The following is an 18,707-nucleotide window of genomic DNA, read 5'->3' as shown; positions in this document are numbered from 1 at the left end:
CATCCGGTTTTCCCCTCCCACCTCCCTTTCAATTTCCCTTCTAAGATATGGCTGACAGAACTGAAGGCAAGACTCTAGATTTGGCCTCATCATGACAGAGTACCATGAGATCAGCATCTTCCCAGTTTTGGCCACTACCTCCCACTTAATGCTGTCTAGGATCAAATTAACGTTTTTGTCTGCCCCTTCATATTTTTGACCCATCAAGTTTATAGTCCACTAAAAACTAGAGATCTTTTTCAGATGAATTATTGTCAAATACAATTCCTCCACCCTGTTTTGTAAAGGTGATTTCTTTTTTTTTTTAACTGAAATATATGACTTTACCTTTCCCCATCTTCATTTTCTCCAATTGCTTCACCATTGGGTTACTTCCTGCATTTCAAGTCTTATTAAACAGTGATTTCCAAAAATACTTTGATCTAGTTATGCTTACTTCTTGTTCCAGACCCACACTGTGCCATCTTTTTTTCCTAAGCCTTTGCATTATGTCTTCCATGTTTGCAATGTACTTCCTCCCTCCTGAATCTCTTCAAGACTCAGTAAGGAGGAAGACAAGCATTTATATAGTTCTTTAAACTTTGAAAATTATTTTTAAATATTCTTATTTTATCCTCATTATATCCTCATTTTACAAATGAGGAAACTGAGGCAGAAAGTAGTTAAATGATTTGCCCAGTGTAACAGCTAGTAAAGGACTGGGTAGGAGTCAGTTCTTCCTGACTCCAGGTCCAGTATTCTATCCACTACACTGCCTTTCTCCCTTCTCCATGAAGCTTTTCTTGACCCCCTCCAGTAGTCAGTTCACTGCCTCCCCAAACTAATATGTATTTATTTTGTATATATCACATACACACAATACATATGCACATATGTATACATATGTTCATCTATATGTGTGTTTGTTGTTGAATTGTTTCAGTCATGTCTGACTCTTTGTGACTTCTTTTGGGTTTTTCTTGGCAAAGATACTGGAATGGTTTGCCATTTCTTTCTCCAGTTCATTTTACATATGAGGAAACTGAGGCAAACAGAATTAAGTGATTTACCCAGGGTCACATAGTACATATGTATGCACACACACAGGTCACTCCCCCTTCTCTCTTAGAATGTACACTCCTTTAAAGCAGAACCTTTTGTCTTTGTATCCTTAGTGCTTAGCATAGGCTCTATCAGTGGTAGGCACCTATTAAATCCTGTCTGATTGACTAGTTTTTCTCCTCATTCAGGGATGAGCACAGTTCTTTTATTATCAGGAAGGTGTCTTAGAACTTCTGGGCACAGTCATGCCATCCACTGTTCCCTTTCCCTCATTCACCGATTGTCCACATGAATGATCCAAATGAAGTAAATTGCTTAGGTATTAAGCTGGTCTAATAATATCACCCTGTATTGATCTCCAGAATACTGTCCTATCTTCCTTGATGGCTTCAGCTTCTTCCTCACAGTGTTCTTATCTCCCTGACTCCTGCCATCATCCTCAGTAACTTCAGTATCACTTTTAAGAATTTGGTCTCTGAGTTCAACTCTCTCTTCAACTCCCTGTGATTTTTTTTCATCACTACTCAACCCTGGTGATCCACAGGGCTTTGGAGCTTTTAAACTGAATGAGCAACTTTAACTGCCCAACTTTCAAGAATCTGATCACTGAAATTTCCCCCTTTCTTCATCTACCTACAAAGCTGAAGTGGCTTTAGGGACTTTGCAGAAGAGGTAGGCAAATTAATGAATGCTGATGGCAATAGGCCTGACTGTATTCAGATAATTTCATTTGCAAAAGGTAAGGGAAAGTTTTACTTTGATATACGAAGTGGCATGAGGATAAGGAGAGGGAGTATGAATTTGGCCACAATCATCATAAAGATAATAATACAAAGAGATTTCCAGATTTCCAGGATACATTTGTCACCAGTCTTTGACTTGTACTAAATGACAAAGGGATACTGGTTGTATTTTCTAGAACCCTGGAAAAACCTAGCATGTGTAACATTTACAATTCTTTTCCCCGTTCACCTACCTGCATTCTATGTCAAGCAAACCTGTATGATCTGCTTTTTGGTTGTGTTTTGCCTATTTTAAAAAATCCTTTAATCCTAAATACTTTATTTACATTCAGACAAGTGCATTTCATTATGAATAATTGTAAATACATGCAGAACATGCAATAATTTAGTCTCTAAGAAATAAAACTAAGCAAGATACAAATTCTGGGACTCTCTTTTCTCTGACATTGTTGATTTTGACATAGAAAAGAAATCACCTGGAGGCAACATTGACATAAGTTTTACTTTATTTTATTTCTAAAAGCAATTCAATGGAATTATTTAAAAAAAAAAAAGGCAGAGAGTCTTAAGTAGGAGCCTGGGACTTGAAACCTAAAATATAATCTCTAGATTGGCAGGTACCTCCAGTCTCAAGAGTGAGAGAGATAGGACGTGATGGGAGGAAGAAGTGACGGGAAGAAGCTAGAGAAGGGAGTCTCATCCCCAAGCCAGTCCCAGAGGAACAAAAAAGGTAATCTGTGAGTTTTTGACTTCACCCTTTTTTGCTTAGGAACAGCAGGAGTATGAGACAGACAGTTGGGTGTTAGAGTAACACCTAGGGGTTTCACTACCAACATGAACATGAATATGGAGTACATCTACTTCATGTAGACTTGTTATTTTTTCCCCAAATGAAACAATTCTTGAGATTGAATTGGCCTGAGCGTCCCAATGACCATTGACATAGTTTTCAGATTAACTAAGGTATAAAAAAACCCAGAGCACAATGAATTTGAGAATTCCTGCTGCAGACTATGCGGTGCCTCCCTATGGAGGCAAGGGAACTTACACCTGACTGAATCAAAACTGGGTCCTTGCTAACAACCTTCCCACTTTACTGTTAAATAAATTTCTTTTATTAAATACTATGTAGTTTCAGTGTCTCATTTCACTTCAGTTTCCAGTCTAACCCATTAGACCAGTGTGAGTCACTCTGATAAGTGACTTAACCTTTTTCCTTTAAGACTCATTTTCCAATAGGGATAATGATACATATAACCTACCTCATGTGATGTGGTTCTTGTGAGGACCAAATGAGATGATTTATGTAAAATGTAGTGCAAATTTTACAATATAATATAGATGACAACTATTCTTACTAAGCTTGCTCCAATCTCACCAGATGAAAGTAATCTCTTCCTCCCAAAACTTTCATAGGACACATTTTCCATATCTTTCCTTTGTATCACATTTTACTCGGAATCATAATTATGTTAGATATGCATTACTCCTCCATTATACTCTTAGCTTTTTAAAGGATGAAATATTGCTTTGCATCTTCATACCTATCCCCAGTGCTCAAGATGCCTTACACATAGTAGGTACTTAATAAACATCTATTACATTGCACAATTGAGTTCTCATTTTAACCGAATTTCTTAAACTCTTAAGGCTGCAAGTCACTAAAGATTCCGTGAGCAGAGCTAATAAAAATGAAAACACCTTGTCCTCCAACTAAATCCTTGACATTTCCTATAATGAAAATAAAGTGAAGACATTTCCAATGTAACATTGCCTTCACCTGTCACAGGAATTAGATTGAAAGTATTTTCTTTACTAAGACAATGGGAGAATGTTGATGTAAGATGTCAGAATCTTTAACAATGTACTATGTATTGTTATATGTGGAAAATCAAAACAAAACTTCACACTAGTTCAGCTAATGCTATATTTGAAATTGTTTCTTGAGTCAATTATTTATCTAAGAATGCTGAAATATGATAAACAAATCAAGTGATAAAACAAACACTAAATCACATATTTTAGATGTTTATTTCTTCCCCTAGTAACCATTATATATCATAGTAACCATTATATTATGCGGAATTTATGGAACACTTCTCTGGGCTACTTATAGCAATGAGAGGTGCCTGTGTTGAGATGAATTTATTATTTTTCCATTTCAACCTGTTCCCCTTTCTGAACGCTCTTCCCCTGTCAGTAATGCCACCATTCACTGTTTTCTCTGTTCAGCTTCTCTCTGACTCTTCCCTGCTCTTCATTCCACACATAAAATCAATGACTAACTCCTGTCATTTCCATCTCAGCAACATCTTGCATTTATCTCCCTTTCTCTATTATCATTGTCACTGCTCTAGTATAGACCATAGTTTCCACCCTACAATAACAACCTGCTAGTAGGTCTTTCTGTACCTGCTCTCTCCTCCCTTCAGTTCATCCTTTACATTAAGCTTACCTTCATAGACATGCATAGATGTGGTGATGTGATTCCTCTATTCAAGAATTTCTAGTGGTTTCCTGTTGCCTACTAAGTAAAGTTCAAGCAAAAATGATCACTCTTTTTGGCTAGCATTCAAGGTCCTCTGTAATAGAGTGCTGTTCTAATTTTCTAATTTTATTTCATTTCATTCCTTTTTATGTACTCTGTGTATCAGATCAACCTGACTACTCTTTGCCCTCTGTATACGCTCTACGCTTCCTTACTCCATTCTAATCCTTCTGCCTGAATTATTTTTCCTTCCTTGTTGCCCATTAAATTCCCATCCATCTTCTGAAATATCAGTGGAAATGCCAACTCCTATGAAGTTTTGACTGATGCCTCCAAAAGTAATAACTTCAGATTACAAACAGCAACCTAGAATGCATTTCTCTAATGTTATTATCAATTAAGATATCACATATTATAGTTATTTGTGATTCTGTCCAATACCCACAATGAGTGCAGTGATTGAAACATATCCAAACTTTCTAGTTCATAAAGAATCTAGAATAATGATCTCTATGTTGAAGGCACGTAAAGCATATTTATTTAATGAATGAATGATATGTTGGTAGTCATTTTTGCTGGTTCTCTAAATACAAAATTTTGTGTTGCTATTTTAGGGCATACAGTTTTAAAAAAGAATTGATATAAGTAATGATTACTATAGATCTGATAAATAAAGCTACACTAATAGGTTAAAATAAACATGCTAACAAATATATATATATACATATATGTGTATGTATGTATGTGTATATATGTGTGTATGTATATATGTCTTTAAACTACCAACCAGGAGAAATAAGGCTCCTCAGGAAAAATCTGGGTAATCAAGAGGCTCTTGAAGAAATAGTGCTTGTAGTTCCAACAACTGCACATAAGAAGTAGTATTAGGGAAATTACCAGAAAGACATGACTAGACAAAAATCTAGACCAGTCACATAGAGAGAATGGTAGAAAACCAATGAATAGCCTGTGCACACTCATAGCATTCATGAATGGATTCCATGTGAAAGAAATTCATAGGAAAGCCTTCTCGCACATTGGACAATTCCCCTGTGAAAGGCACATGAGCAGACATGGACAAAAACTTAACAGAACAAGCAGGCATCGATGGGTTGTGATGAAATCATAAATCTGTCAAAGTACGGAATGTTAATATGGAAGATCTCTGCACTTTCACAAAATACAACAAAATTACACTGGGATGTTGTTCATTTAGCAATGGTAAAATCCCCCAAATCAAAAGTGGGAGAAGTATATTCAAATGAAGCCAAAAATGTAAGCATCTCTGATGAGTGAAAAAATGGTAATTTGCAGTTACAAAGCTCTGTTGTGAAGTTAATACAAAAGAAGAAACAGTACCATAACTGAGATATTGCTAAGGTACTCTTCCTCAGAAAGGTGATAATGCAAATTAGATAAGTGATGGAAGGAAGAAAAAAAGAAAGAGCCACAGACCTTTTTCCAATTGAAAATCCTTTAGCACAGCTCTTACCCTATTTTATCTCCTTTTTACAATATATGTCTTTGCTAAAGCAATCAGACAACAATTGAATACCAGGAACAGCAACATTTTCCCATATCCACTAGAAAAATGCTTTTGGAATGACTAAAAACTTGATGAATTGCGCAGACTATGGGTTCCAACTCTTTTCTACGTTTCCTCCTTGGCTACATTTCTGGCACAAAGAAGGTTCTTCTGGAGGGTTGTATAAAAAGAGGCTCTTTAAGAAACTGACCAAGAGAAAGTAACATGTATACTGAAGCACAGCCTTGCTTTTGGTGCTCTCTTCTCCAAATCAGATCACTAGAATCCATGCTGGAGAGGAGGTAGAGATCTCTCTTAGTTAGTGGTAGTCTCATTTCATGATGACCACACTGGGCTTTACTAGGGTGTTATGACCATATACTATAAGACTATATCAGGACAACAAGTTACAAAATAAGAAATAGAAGAAGAATTTAGTCCCTCCTATTTTGTAGTGGTTTGAAATATTTCTCTTGTGGGTCTCCAAAAACATTTTTCCAAATGAACTAAATGGATTAGAGAAACAGGAAATTTTAAAAAGGAGAATTAGTCTTAAAAGTAAATGAAGTATCTTTACAGTAACCTTTTACTGTTAAACAAATATAGCTAAGTGAATCAAACACAATAATCTTCTTAAAAACAAAACATTTTACCTAAAACATTGGTTGTCAGTTAATTTTATTCAAAACCTATCGCCATGTTACATTTGTTTAGCAGCCTGCAATGTGAATGACTTGAGGGAAGAGAGAGTTTTGAGAATTCCCAAGTAGAGGCTTTATACAACAGAAGCATGCATCAACATTTGTCAAAAACAAATTCTGGAAGGGTGATCTGAGCCCTCGGTTTAGTCTTATTCACATAAAAGTGCTGGCATTGAAGGTAAAGGACTTGATTTCAAATGTCAGCTTTGTTACTACCAAAGTAACCTTGGGTAAATCACTCATCCCATATAATCTTTAGCATCTACATCTATAAAATGAGTGGGTTAGATTACATTACCAAAAGGGTCCATGGTACAATAAGGTTAAGAATCTCTAGGGGGCAGCTAGGTGACACAGTGGATAGAGCACCAGCCCTAGAGTCAGAGGGACCCAAGTTCAAATCTAGCCTCAGATACTTACTAACTGGGTGACTTTGGCAATTTCCTGACTTGCCTTAAATATATATATATATATATATATATATATATATATATATATATATATATACATATATATATATACACACACATATATATATATGAATTATAGGAGATCTCTTAAATCTTTTTAAGATCTAACTATATAGTCCTTTGATAGTTATAATCACACCAATCACAATGGTGAAAAATGAATGAAAGAGATTTGGAGTAGTCTAAAGTCCTGGCTGTAACTGACATGTAGTAGGCACTTAGCAAATGTTTGCTAACTGATTTACTTCTTGATGTGCATCCCAATTATGTTTTAGGATCTATAACTATTACCTCTGGACACATCTCAATAAAAACAAAAAGAAGATATATAAGGACCTACTAGTTCTAGGTAAACATAATGTGTTGAGTTCCTAATTTTTAATATTCTCATTAATCCTTCTCATTTCTTATTATTGAGGGTCTCTCATAGTGGGCTAAAATGTGATGGATGCATATTTCTCCTTTTCTCTTTCATATATACATACATACATACATATACATACATACACATATATACATATATTTGTGTGTATGTGTATATATGTGTGTATGGATAAAGATATATTTTTTCTTTGAAAAATTATTCAATACAAATAATTCACAGTGAATGAACAACCAGACAGATTCCTGTACCCTCTAGGGAAAGGGTAAATATGTCACAGTCAAAAGAGAACATAAGAACTTTCAAAATATAGTGTTTTATGACAGAATAATTTGAAAAAAAATCACACCTAGTCTTTGGGGACTGCTGACGTCTGATTCCATTTGCTTTGAAGATCTAGTGAAAACAGAGCTCAGACTTGCTAAGTCAAAAACACACTGGCACACAAATGGCCTCTTTAGCCCCTTTAAATAGTTGACATGAATGGTGCTACTTTGTAAGATAATATATAGTCCCACCCTTATTGTGGGGCCCAGTTGGTCAAACAGTTCATGGTGTAGAGACTTTCCCACAGATATCAGGTGTTTCTGCTGGGGAAGCTCATGCTTCTCATATTGAAAAACATTTGTGGCTTCCTATCCTGGTCTCTAAATGTTGTTACTTTCTCATTGTACAGATAAAAAAAAAAGCCTTTATGTTGCTTTTTTCTCCATAAATTCTTTTTAAAGCTTTCTGAAATTGACAGGTATGCCAATGTCAGAAGACTGACTAGTAGAATATCCCATTCAAGAATATCTATTACCTTGCCTTTTATAGATCATCCACCAAATTCTACTGACTACAGAGATGTGTATCCACAAGGACCAGTCAGCCTTTTTCCAGGTCTAGTCATTTGCTAGACCCTTCCAAGGATTTTATAGTGTTTTTCTTTCATTCAATAATCAGCGATCACAGAAAACAAGGAGAACCAATACAGTGATACTGGGTCAATCACCCAGGCCTCTATTAATAAAAGCCATAGCTTTTAATGTTTTGAAAGATCATAAAACTGTAAAATACACCCTGACAAATATTTTACCATTGGCACATTTTTATAGGTTTCTGTGCCTATCAAAGAGAAAAGACAAGATGTGGGCTTGGTTATATAAAATGGGATCCATTCCCATAAAGGAGGCAGAAAGAGCAAGAGTTTTTTAAATCTTTTTTCTTTTCTTTCTGTATTAATAAGTATACTTGCTGATTTTTTTCTTGATCCAATCACTTTCTAATTATGTATCTTTGGCCTGTATGTTCCAAATAGCCAGTCTTATATATATAACACCTCTAAAAAATGGGTCAGATAGGCAGCTCAGTGGATAGAGTACTAGACCTGGAATAAGAAAGATGAATCTTCCTAAGTTCAAATCTGGCTTTGGACACTTACTAGCTATGTGACCCTGGGCAAGTCACTTAACCCTCTTTGCCTCAGCTTCCTCATCTGTAAAATGAGCTGGAGAAGGAAAAAGCAAATCACTCTAGTATCTTTACCAAGGAAACAGAAATGGGGTCATGAAGAGTTGGATATGGCTGAAAAGCAACTGAACAAAAACTAAAGAATGGGTTGGATTTGGATTAATAGAGTTACCATGCAAATCTGGACATTAGCTACATTAGAGGGCTTTCCTGGTGATAAAATATACAATTTGTAGCCCACACTCTACCATCATCAATATGCCAGGAGATTAATGTGCTAAATAGATGACCAAGTAAGCTAGTTGCTCAAGTCTAATCTAATAACAGTTCTGGAACTACTGTAGTCCATGTTTTGAATGAACAATTTCCTTAAAACACTAATGTAATTACGAAACATATTTGTATTCAATAAGCAAGCTGTTATTAATAACCTACATGGCGCCGGGTATCCAAAGACAAGATCGTTCCTGCCATCAAGAAGGCAGCAGCTAATGCTGTCTCCTCACAACAATCCCATGGGAGAGATATTACAAGTATTTTTATTCACATTTTACAGGTTATTGGGGCTCAAACAGATTCAAGGAACTCCTGGCAAGAAAACTCTCTCCACCAATGTGGACCTGAGAAAGTTCTTCAACTTGGAATGGGTCAAAATTAGGCTGAAATCAAGGTTTTCCTGACTCCTTAGTCAAATTTCTTTCCAGTAGTGATGTAATCAAGTAGGACTTTGAACATCGAGGCATTTCTCATGGATTATTGTGTTCAAAAGGTAACCAGGTATGTGTCTTATTGTTCTACTCAAATATAAACTCCACAAGGCAGTCTTATCTAAACTTTATACTTTTTCCAATCATCCGGATAAGAGGGGATTAATAATATTTGTTGAAATTAGTTAAACTGCCAGTAATGTGAACAGTAATCAAAATATTTCAAAACATCCTCAAAGAAATGATGTCTTTTTCCCCCCACTGACATATAATTTTGATTGAATAACAAATGGGTAAAAAGCTCCTTCTTCAAACTTTCATTAAAAAAACCATATTTTTGAAGAGATACTAGTATCTTAAAATTAAAAAGAACTTCTCAAATTACATTCCTAACTGATAAAAAGCTTTTTTTTTTTACTTTTTCGAGCTGTTTTATATAACCATTACTGCTTTATCAAATGTCTGACTTTCGTCTCATCATTTAAGACCCTTTTTAAATCCTGCTAAAAACAACTTTCTCTGAGAAATTTTGATTACATTTTATTAATACTTTTTGCTTTTCTATCACATTCATTTCTATCTATTCTTCATTTTTTAGTCAACAAGAAATTTTTTTGTAACAAATAAGTTTTTAAAAGAAAGTGGAATAAAAATAGTCTTGTAAAAACAACCAATAATGCAACCTAAACTGACAGTATTTGCTATGTCCCACACCCAGAGCCTCCCCACCCCCACAGGAAAGTAGGGAGGTAGATTTTCTCATTATTAAACATTCCCTAAGCCTTTTCAGTTAAAATTAATAGACATTTATTAAGCACTTACTGAGCACAATGTACTTTTTTTGCATTCTAATAATGCCATATAATTTATCATAAGCACTTATAGTACGCATTTGTAATTTGATAATTCACTAGGTCACAAGTGAATCAATCAGGTCTGATTCCTAACATTTCAAATTCAAACTAAATTTTGCTTAGGAAAGGTATTTCAAATTGTCATCGTAAGAAAATTTGAATAAGAAAAACAAAACCATTCTGTGGCATGCTTTCAAAATCAAATACATGCCTCTATATTAGTTGGTTTGAATTCCCCAACTAATATCTTGCTTTATTAACCAAACTGTATGCACCTGATTCTTTATGACAAAATGCTTGATGAATATGCAGAGAATAGTCCTGTGTTCAAACTGAGATGCTACAATCCAGTTCAAAACATTTAATAAACTTTTAATTTATTCAAGGCACTGGGAACATGAAGACAAAATTAGAAGTCCAGTCCTCAAGGAACTTTCATATGATGTACATGGATAAGAATGAAGTAGTAATGATAGTAAACCAATAGTGTGGTAGGGAGGGGGACAGAAAAGAGATTTTTGTTATTTATTTTTGTTTTCAAATAGAAAGGTAGGATTGACTGGAGTCAATTATGAAATATTGCATGTACTTTAGATGGGCACACTGTACTGTTGGTTTTGCTTGTTTTTACTTTATCACAAAAAGGGGGAAGATGAGGAGTATAATCTGTAAAAGTTTGTAATCTCAAAACAAAACATATCAATAAAACAGCAAAAAAGTAGAAGGAAAGAAAAAAGGAAGGAAGACAGGTCTTATCTGCTTCTAACATATCTGTTGCAGTTGTAGAATATTGTTGTCAAGTAGTAGTCAAGTAGAGCAGCTGTAGAGCACTGCTGTCAAGCTCAGAACTCAGAAGTATTAAGCATACAGGTATTACATAGACAGTTCTGTTATGAATTTAGATACTTCCTTCACTGAGATAGAGCATAACAACCCAGGCCTTCTCATTTTTTGTGATTCTTGCCTAAGTCTTCATATAAACCCTTCAAACCCATAGATAAACGTATGACAAAATGATGGTTGGCAGTAGATTGGAAATGGAATCATGTAATAATTCCAACACAGACCTCAAAAATTAAGAATATAGCATTTTGAAGGAAAATAGTAAGATGTTAGGCAGAAAAGAAGAAACAAATGAAAAGGTTAGGGTTAGAAGGCTTGGGAAAGCTCAGACAAGTGCGTCTGTTGATTGATGTGCCTTGTAATGGAGATTCTGATAATGAAATAAAGCAGCATTTAAAAATTTCAGGCTGAGGACACATTGCTATGGCAACACACTCTGTAGGGAATGTGTATAAGAAAATAAGATTCACTTGACTATGTCTTCAAATGAACACCTATACTTTAGCAAAACAATTCAACATATATTGTAACTTCTACCAATGCATTGAGGCCCTAAGATGTTGCAAAAGTTCTAGGTCTCCCACTCTTTCCAGAATTTTAAAGGTCTTTTATTTGACTAAGTGGGTACCGTGAATGTAATTTTGGTATATCTATATTGATGGCATATTAATCTCTACTGTGAGAATTCATGAAGATTTTTTTTTCACATACAACCATGCCTTAGCCTAGCTCCTGTGCAAAAAAAAAAAAAAAAAATCACGTGCAAATCTATAGCCACATATATCTTTTATAGTCTGCCTAAAATACAAAGGAATTAGTATTAGAGAACCACAGGATTTTAGAGTTGAAGGGGGCCTTATATATAAATCACCTAGCGTAACTTTTTCATTTTACAGAAGAGGAAACAGAGGCTCATCTATAAAGTATTATCCATTCTATGTAGCAGTCATACTTAATATAAATAAAATATTATATCTTCATACTAATTTTGATTTAAAAAAAAGAAACAACCTTAAATTTTTACATTCTAAGTTCCAGTTTAGAGGATCCCAGAGAGACAGGCTATACTCTATTTTCATCAGTTGACTGGTGTCTTGATGATTAGTATCACTGACAAACACCAAATTCATAAAGGCTATGACAACTAGTACTATAAGGAAATGCTACTATCAAGCATCAAGACCATAGTATCATAGATGTAGAAATGGAAAGGGTTATACAGACCATGCAATCAAACCTCCTCATTTTACCAGTGAGGAAACGGAAGCCTAGAGAGGTTTGGTATCTTGGCCAATATCATACAGGTTGTTGTGTTTGTCCTTTATTCTTGAAGAGGACCATGACATCAAGATGATGACATGACTTGCAGTTGACTTTGATTTGAGTGAGGGAGGGCTGTGCAAGGTCATCAGCCTTACTTTCGTCTCCTGAGCCATCTGGGTCCAGTGGCTTGATATTCATCAGGATAACTGGAGATGACCCAGGATGCAATGGGAGACCCAGGCCCTTTCAGGCTAAGGTCTTATCACATTCTTACTTTGAGTGAGATACATTTATTCAATGAATAAGCTTCTTTAAGTTACTCAAGGGATTGCCCCTTTAATCAAATATATACACACACACACATCTAACTGGGAGGGGAAGACCCTCAGGGTTCCTGGGTAAAAGTAAGGAAGTAGCAGAAGCAGCATTCTAATCCAGGTCCTCTTTTCACTACACCTTATGTAGTATGCCTTAATGTAGTATGACTGTCTGTGTAAGGAATTTTGCTGTTGAGTAGTTTCAGTTCTGTCCAACTCTTCATGACCTCATTTTTTTTTTGGTAGATACTGGACTGCTTTGTCATTTCTTTTTCCAACTCATTTTATAGATGAAGAAACTGAGGCAAATGGGGTTAAGTGATTTTCCCAGGGTCACACAGTTAGTAAGTGTCTGAGGCTGGATTTGAATTTAGGAAGATAAATCTTTCTGACTCCAAGCCCAGCCCTCTATCACCGCAAAACCTAGCTAAATAAGATAAATAATGGATATATGATAGCTTAAATTGTTTTTTTCCCTCATTCTTAAAAATAATGAAACAGTCTACTCTACATGTATCAAAAATGCAGGTTGAAACAACTCTCTAGTGCAGCCAGAAGCAGATTTAAATGTAATTTTATAATTTAAATATAACAAAACAAATAAAAATACAATAGGACATAGATAATCTTAATATGTGGCTAAGTGAACATGTGACTAGTAGGCATCCTTTAGTATGGTTCAGTGGCCCCATTTCCATTTGAGTTTATCACCCCTGATGTACCCCCTAAGCTTCAGAAAAATATATAATCTTGGGGTATCAAAAGGAGATTTTGAACCCAGGTCCTTTGACTCCTAAGCAGGAGCTCTTTGCACCATATCATGCTATTACTATCAACCTATAATGTCCTTCTTCTCTGCTCATCCCTCTGCTTCCTGGATCACTATGTATCAAAATCCCAAGTACTTCCTGTCACTGCTGGAATGCTTCTTCCATGAAGCATTCACTGATCTGCCAATCTTTAGGACAATTCAGACCTCCGTTAGAGTACTCACATTTATTTTTATGCAGGTTCACTACCACGTGTATACAAACTATAAATTCCTCAAAGGGAAGGACAATACTTTCGCTGTCTTTATGTCAGTTGCAGTACCAAGCACAGTGTCTTGCATAGAGTACAGTTACAACAAATATTTGTTGAACAAATCACTTTTTTGATTTGTATGTACAAATGAACAAAGCTATAAAAGGTATGCACACAATTTGGTGGGATTATAAACAGTTTAACTGCATATGAAAGTCCACTCTGTAAATCATGGACTCCAAATTAACTATAATTTAATTAGAAAAATAAAACAGTTGATTAATTTTCTATTTTTCTTCTTAAGATGTTCACATTTGGCATTTATGTACTGCTGGAATAATTTCTTTACATGCTTTATTTCATCTGAGCCTAACAACAATATGAAGTCATTGTAATAATCATGATTAATGATGATGATAGGTAACACATTTATAGCAGTTTAAAGTTTGCAAAGCAATCTATAAATATTGTATCATTTTATATGGCATAGAAATCATTATCCCCATTTTAGAGAGGGCAATTAATTAAGGTTCAGACAGGGATGGTAACTTTCCTAGGGTCACACAGAGCTAATAAATGTCATAAGTGAGATTTCAACCTTTTTTTTTCCTGACTTAAAGTCAAATATTTTATTCATTCTATCATGTGGCCTCTCTTTACATCTTGAAAGTCAAATATTTATTTTACTTAAAAAAACTAACAAACATAAGAGTATAAAAATAAAATCTGTTATTTACTCCATTGATGTATTAAAGGGAATAACATAGAAGTATTTTTAGAGTAGAAAAAAATCTATCTTAACAATATCTTAAAAACATAGAACATTAAAGTTGGAAAGGGCCCTAGGTATCACCTAGTTCCACCTCATCACAAATTGAGAAGTTAGAGACCGGGAAAATGAAGTGATTTGCCTAAAGGAATAAAGCTACCATATTCCAGAGACCAAATTTGGGTCTTCTGAATTCTAATCTTCCTCTTCTTCCCTTCTAGATTTTAATGTTTGTGAAATGATATCATGAAATAGCGCTATTAATTATAACTGAAATTAACATTAAAGTTCACTAAGTACTAAATTCATACCCATTCTATGAAGTAGATGGTATGGATACTACTATCACAAGTTTATAAATGAGGAAATACAGTCAGAGAAATGGGATGACTTGTTGAGCTAATTGATATCAGAAGAGAACTTGAATCCAAAGCCAAGAATTTTCTTTCTTCTCTGCTAAGTTATCATCATATTTAAATCTATTTTGAAGCATTAAAAGTAACATAAAAACTCAGAGCAGTTTTGTCATGATGTAACAATGAATATCACTCAAACGAACCTATTCTCCTTTTAACTTTTAACCAAAGACATGACCACGGAGATTGGTGGGAAAGGAATCCTTAGTGATGGGGTAAATATCTTGTCATTATTACATATATAACATTGGCACAGGATACTTTTCACCAAGTAGAAAGCCATATGAGAAGAATGAAGCTTCCCTGCTTAATGTTTCAGACCAGTTAAATAAAAGCGACAGTCACCATCCACTTTAAATCATTCATCTCAGCTGTACATTGTATATCATGGAACCAGTTTCACTTCCTGCCTCATCACCTCTCTCTTAGATTGCTGCAGTACTCTTCTGATTGGTCTTTCCTTTCAGTCTCTCCTCCCTCCAATCTATTCCCCTCGTGGTTGTCAAAATAACCTTCCCAAAGCACAAACTTGATCATGAATCTTATTGCTTCTCTACTGCCCCTCAGATACAACACAAATTCCTCATACTGCCATATACAGTGCTGCTCCAACCAACCTCTCCAGACTTTTTGTATATTTCCTCCCCCTTCACTGACACTACATTCCAAATAAATGGTTCCATTTGCTATTCTCCAAACTCAATATTCCATTTTGTGCCTCTATAACTTTGTCATATCCCCTACTTAGAACTATCTCCCTCTGCAAATGGTCTTGCATTTTTTTTTTCTCTGAGTACTATTCTCTAGTAGAAAGGAGGTTCCTTGAGGAAGCCTCTTTAAGATGTGTCAAGGGATGGTCCCTTTAATAAAAAAAGAAAATAATAAACCTGCTATGCAGTCATTTTTCAGTCATGTGACCTCATTTGGAGCTCTGTTGGCAAAGATATTTACTCCTCCAGCTCACTTTACAGATGAAGAAACTGAGGCAAACAAACAGGGTTAAGTGACTTGCTCAGAATCACATGGCTAGGAAGTGTCTGAGATCAGATTGAACTCAGGAAAATGAGTCTTTCTAACTCCAGGCCTGGCACTCCATCCACTGAGTCATCTAGTTACCCAACCAGAGATTAATACAGTTTCTAAAACATAATGAGGCACATAAAAAAATTGAAGTGTTGTTACATTTCCCACCTCTGTAAGTGGTTTCCTACTTTGACTATTTGGAAAAGATAGTAATTGGTCACTGTCTGCAAAGTTCATTAGTGTTTTGCTTACCCTAAATTTCTAAACATAAACCATTAAAGGAGATGTGAAATCAAACTAGGTCTACTTATGACATACAGGATCTCTCAGGGATGTCGGACGACCCCCAAAGGAAGGCTACTTATCGTATGCTTTTACTCCTTTTCTTTTTGGAACATTTACAATCCATGACACAAAGGTTGATATCACGCCAATACCAACAATTATTTGGGTAAGTTTCTGCCGTCTATGCAAGGCTTTTCATTTTGCCCTTTATGCTGAACAGTCCTATTTATCCTGTCCCAATGCTGTGATATTCTCTTGCCTTTTCACGGTGTTTAAAAACTAATTGCCAGTGGTGGAGTGAATTCATTAGCTAATTCTCTTAAGGCCCTGAGATCCACATTAGACAGACTTGGAGATTTGTGTATATCTCCATCTTTCCAACTATTTCAGCCTCTTGCTTTTCAGTCAATAGCCATATTGACAAAGCCTTAATTACTTCGGGGCTGCACACACCTCTTTTCATTTTCTTTGTTTTCTTGGGGAGGACCAATTTACCCATCAGATCAGTGGTTCAATGATTTGGAGTCATTTCTCTTTTCTCTGTGAACTACAACTCTCTGGGATTTATTTTTCCCTTTAGACAGAGGATAAATTATAATTATATAAATTGATCCCTTTGAAAAGAGTAAATTGGAAAAGCCAAAGATGGTGAAATTGAATATCCAGGTTTCTTGTAGTAATAATTCAAAGGTAAAAATGACCTGCATACTTGGCTTTGCACAAAGTTTTCATATTTTAGACTAGGAACTTGAGAAATATAACAGGGTTATTTTGGAAAATTTACTTTTTAACTAAAATTACATATATTGAGTATAGTGTTCAGCAAACCTATGAGTTCAACAGACACTTCTAGTTTAGCCTCGTTGTTGTTGTGTTTGTCCTTTGTTTTTGAAGAAGACCATGACATCAGGGAGATGATGACATGACTTGCAGTTGACTTGCATTTGAGGGAGGGAGGGCTGTGCAAGGTCACAAGTCTCACTTTCTCCTCCAGAACTACCTGAGTCCAGTGGCCAGATATTCATCAGGATGACTGGAGATGGCCTAGGAACTAATGGGAGACCCTGGTCCTTTTAGGCTAAGATCTTTTCAGGTTCTCACTTAAAGTGAGGTAACACCCATTCAGTGAATAGGTCTCTTTAAGAAGTGAGTCAAGGGGGGGGGGGGGTCCCTTTAATTAGGAAAAAAAGAAAATAATAAATAAAGCTGGAAGGGCAAGACCCTCAGAGAAACAGTTACCATTGATATTCACTTTAAGCCAGGAGGGCCCAAAATACTGCCATTAAGTGAAGCTTGATCAGGGAGCTATCATGGTTCAATCTATGAGCATCAGCGTGAACTGGGTTTGAACTGGGTTTAAGCTCTCCCTCCCTTCCTTCCTTCCTTCCTTTCTCTTCCTTCTTTCCTTCCTTTCTTTCTCCTCACTGTATAAGACCAGGGAAGAATAATCCTTAAAATAAAAGTAACAAAACCTTGGCTCTGAATTTTCAAGTTAACCTTTTTTAACAAGTTGTCTAAGTCTAAGAATTTAAGTACTTAACCATCTTTCTGTTTCTCAGTATTATTAAGGTTCTGGCCTTCATGATTTCTTTCTTTCTTCCCTCTCCAAGGGGAATGTAAATTTTAATCTCTGAAACTGTTTTTTTCTCTTATTTTCATTTTTTCTCTTAAAGATCAGCCTTAACCCCAAATCACTCTGGCTCCAGACCAAGCCCTACTTGGTCACTGTTTGGACCTGATTGGCTCAGAATGAATGCGAATAACAATTGTTTTTGTTTTGGCTAGAAACCCTGAGGGTCTTCCCCTCCCAGATCTTTATTTTTTTTTTAAAGAGGCCATTCTTTGCTTCATTTTTATTAAGCTTTTAATCACCAAATGAGGGTTGTCTCCGTCAAACTGAGTCCTGTTAAAGACCTTAGCTTGAAAAGGTCAAGGTCTTCTACTGCATCCTGGGCCATCTCCAAGTTATCCTGATCCATATCTGGTCACTGGACCTACATGGCTCCAGAGAAATGAGGCTGGTGACTTTGCACAGCTCTCGCTTACTTAAATCCAATTCATTTGCACATGGTGGCATCATCTCCCTGATGTCATGGATCTCTTCCAGAACAAAAGACAAACAGTAACCTTTATGAAGGTTAAAATCTATGTGAAATAATTTAAGGTGCCCTCTCCATCTATATTCATTTGAGAATTATATACTCATTTTTATAATGTATTATATGTATAATGTATATTATATTATAATGTATAATATAAGATATTAAGAAAACTAGTTATGTTGTTTATTTCGTTTTGTTTTTCTATGAGGCAGCTTTTAGAACTGGTAATTCAACCATCAGGCAATAGTCAGTTTGGGTCGATCTTTGCTTAGGAAGTGGCTTTGAATCACTAGATGTTTTTTC

General features: G+C 35.5%; 1 protein-coding gene across 1 annotated transcript in view; it reads right to left on the bottom strand.

Annotated features, from left to right (window-relative positions):
* MACROD2 (mono-ADP ribosylhydrolase 2) overlaps positions 1–18,707 on the bottom strand; it is a 2,147,078-nt gene that overhangs the window by 950,823 nt on the left and 1,177,548 nt on the right. The gene's annotated exons all lie outside the window — the stretch shown is intronic.

This window comes from Notamacropus eugenii, chromosome 1 (assembly GCF_028372415.1).
Source record: "Notamacropus eugenii isolate mMacEug1 chromosome 1, mMacEug1.pri_v2, whole genome shotgun sequence".
Classification (NCBI taxonomy): domain Eukaryota; kingdom Metazoa; phylum Chordata; class Mammalia; order Diprotodontia; family Macropodidae; genus Notamacropus; species Notamacropus eugenii.
Note: the sequence above shows the minus strand (reverse complement) of the source record. Positions and strands in the feature narration are given on the sequence as shown.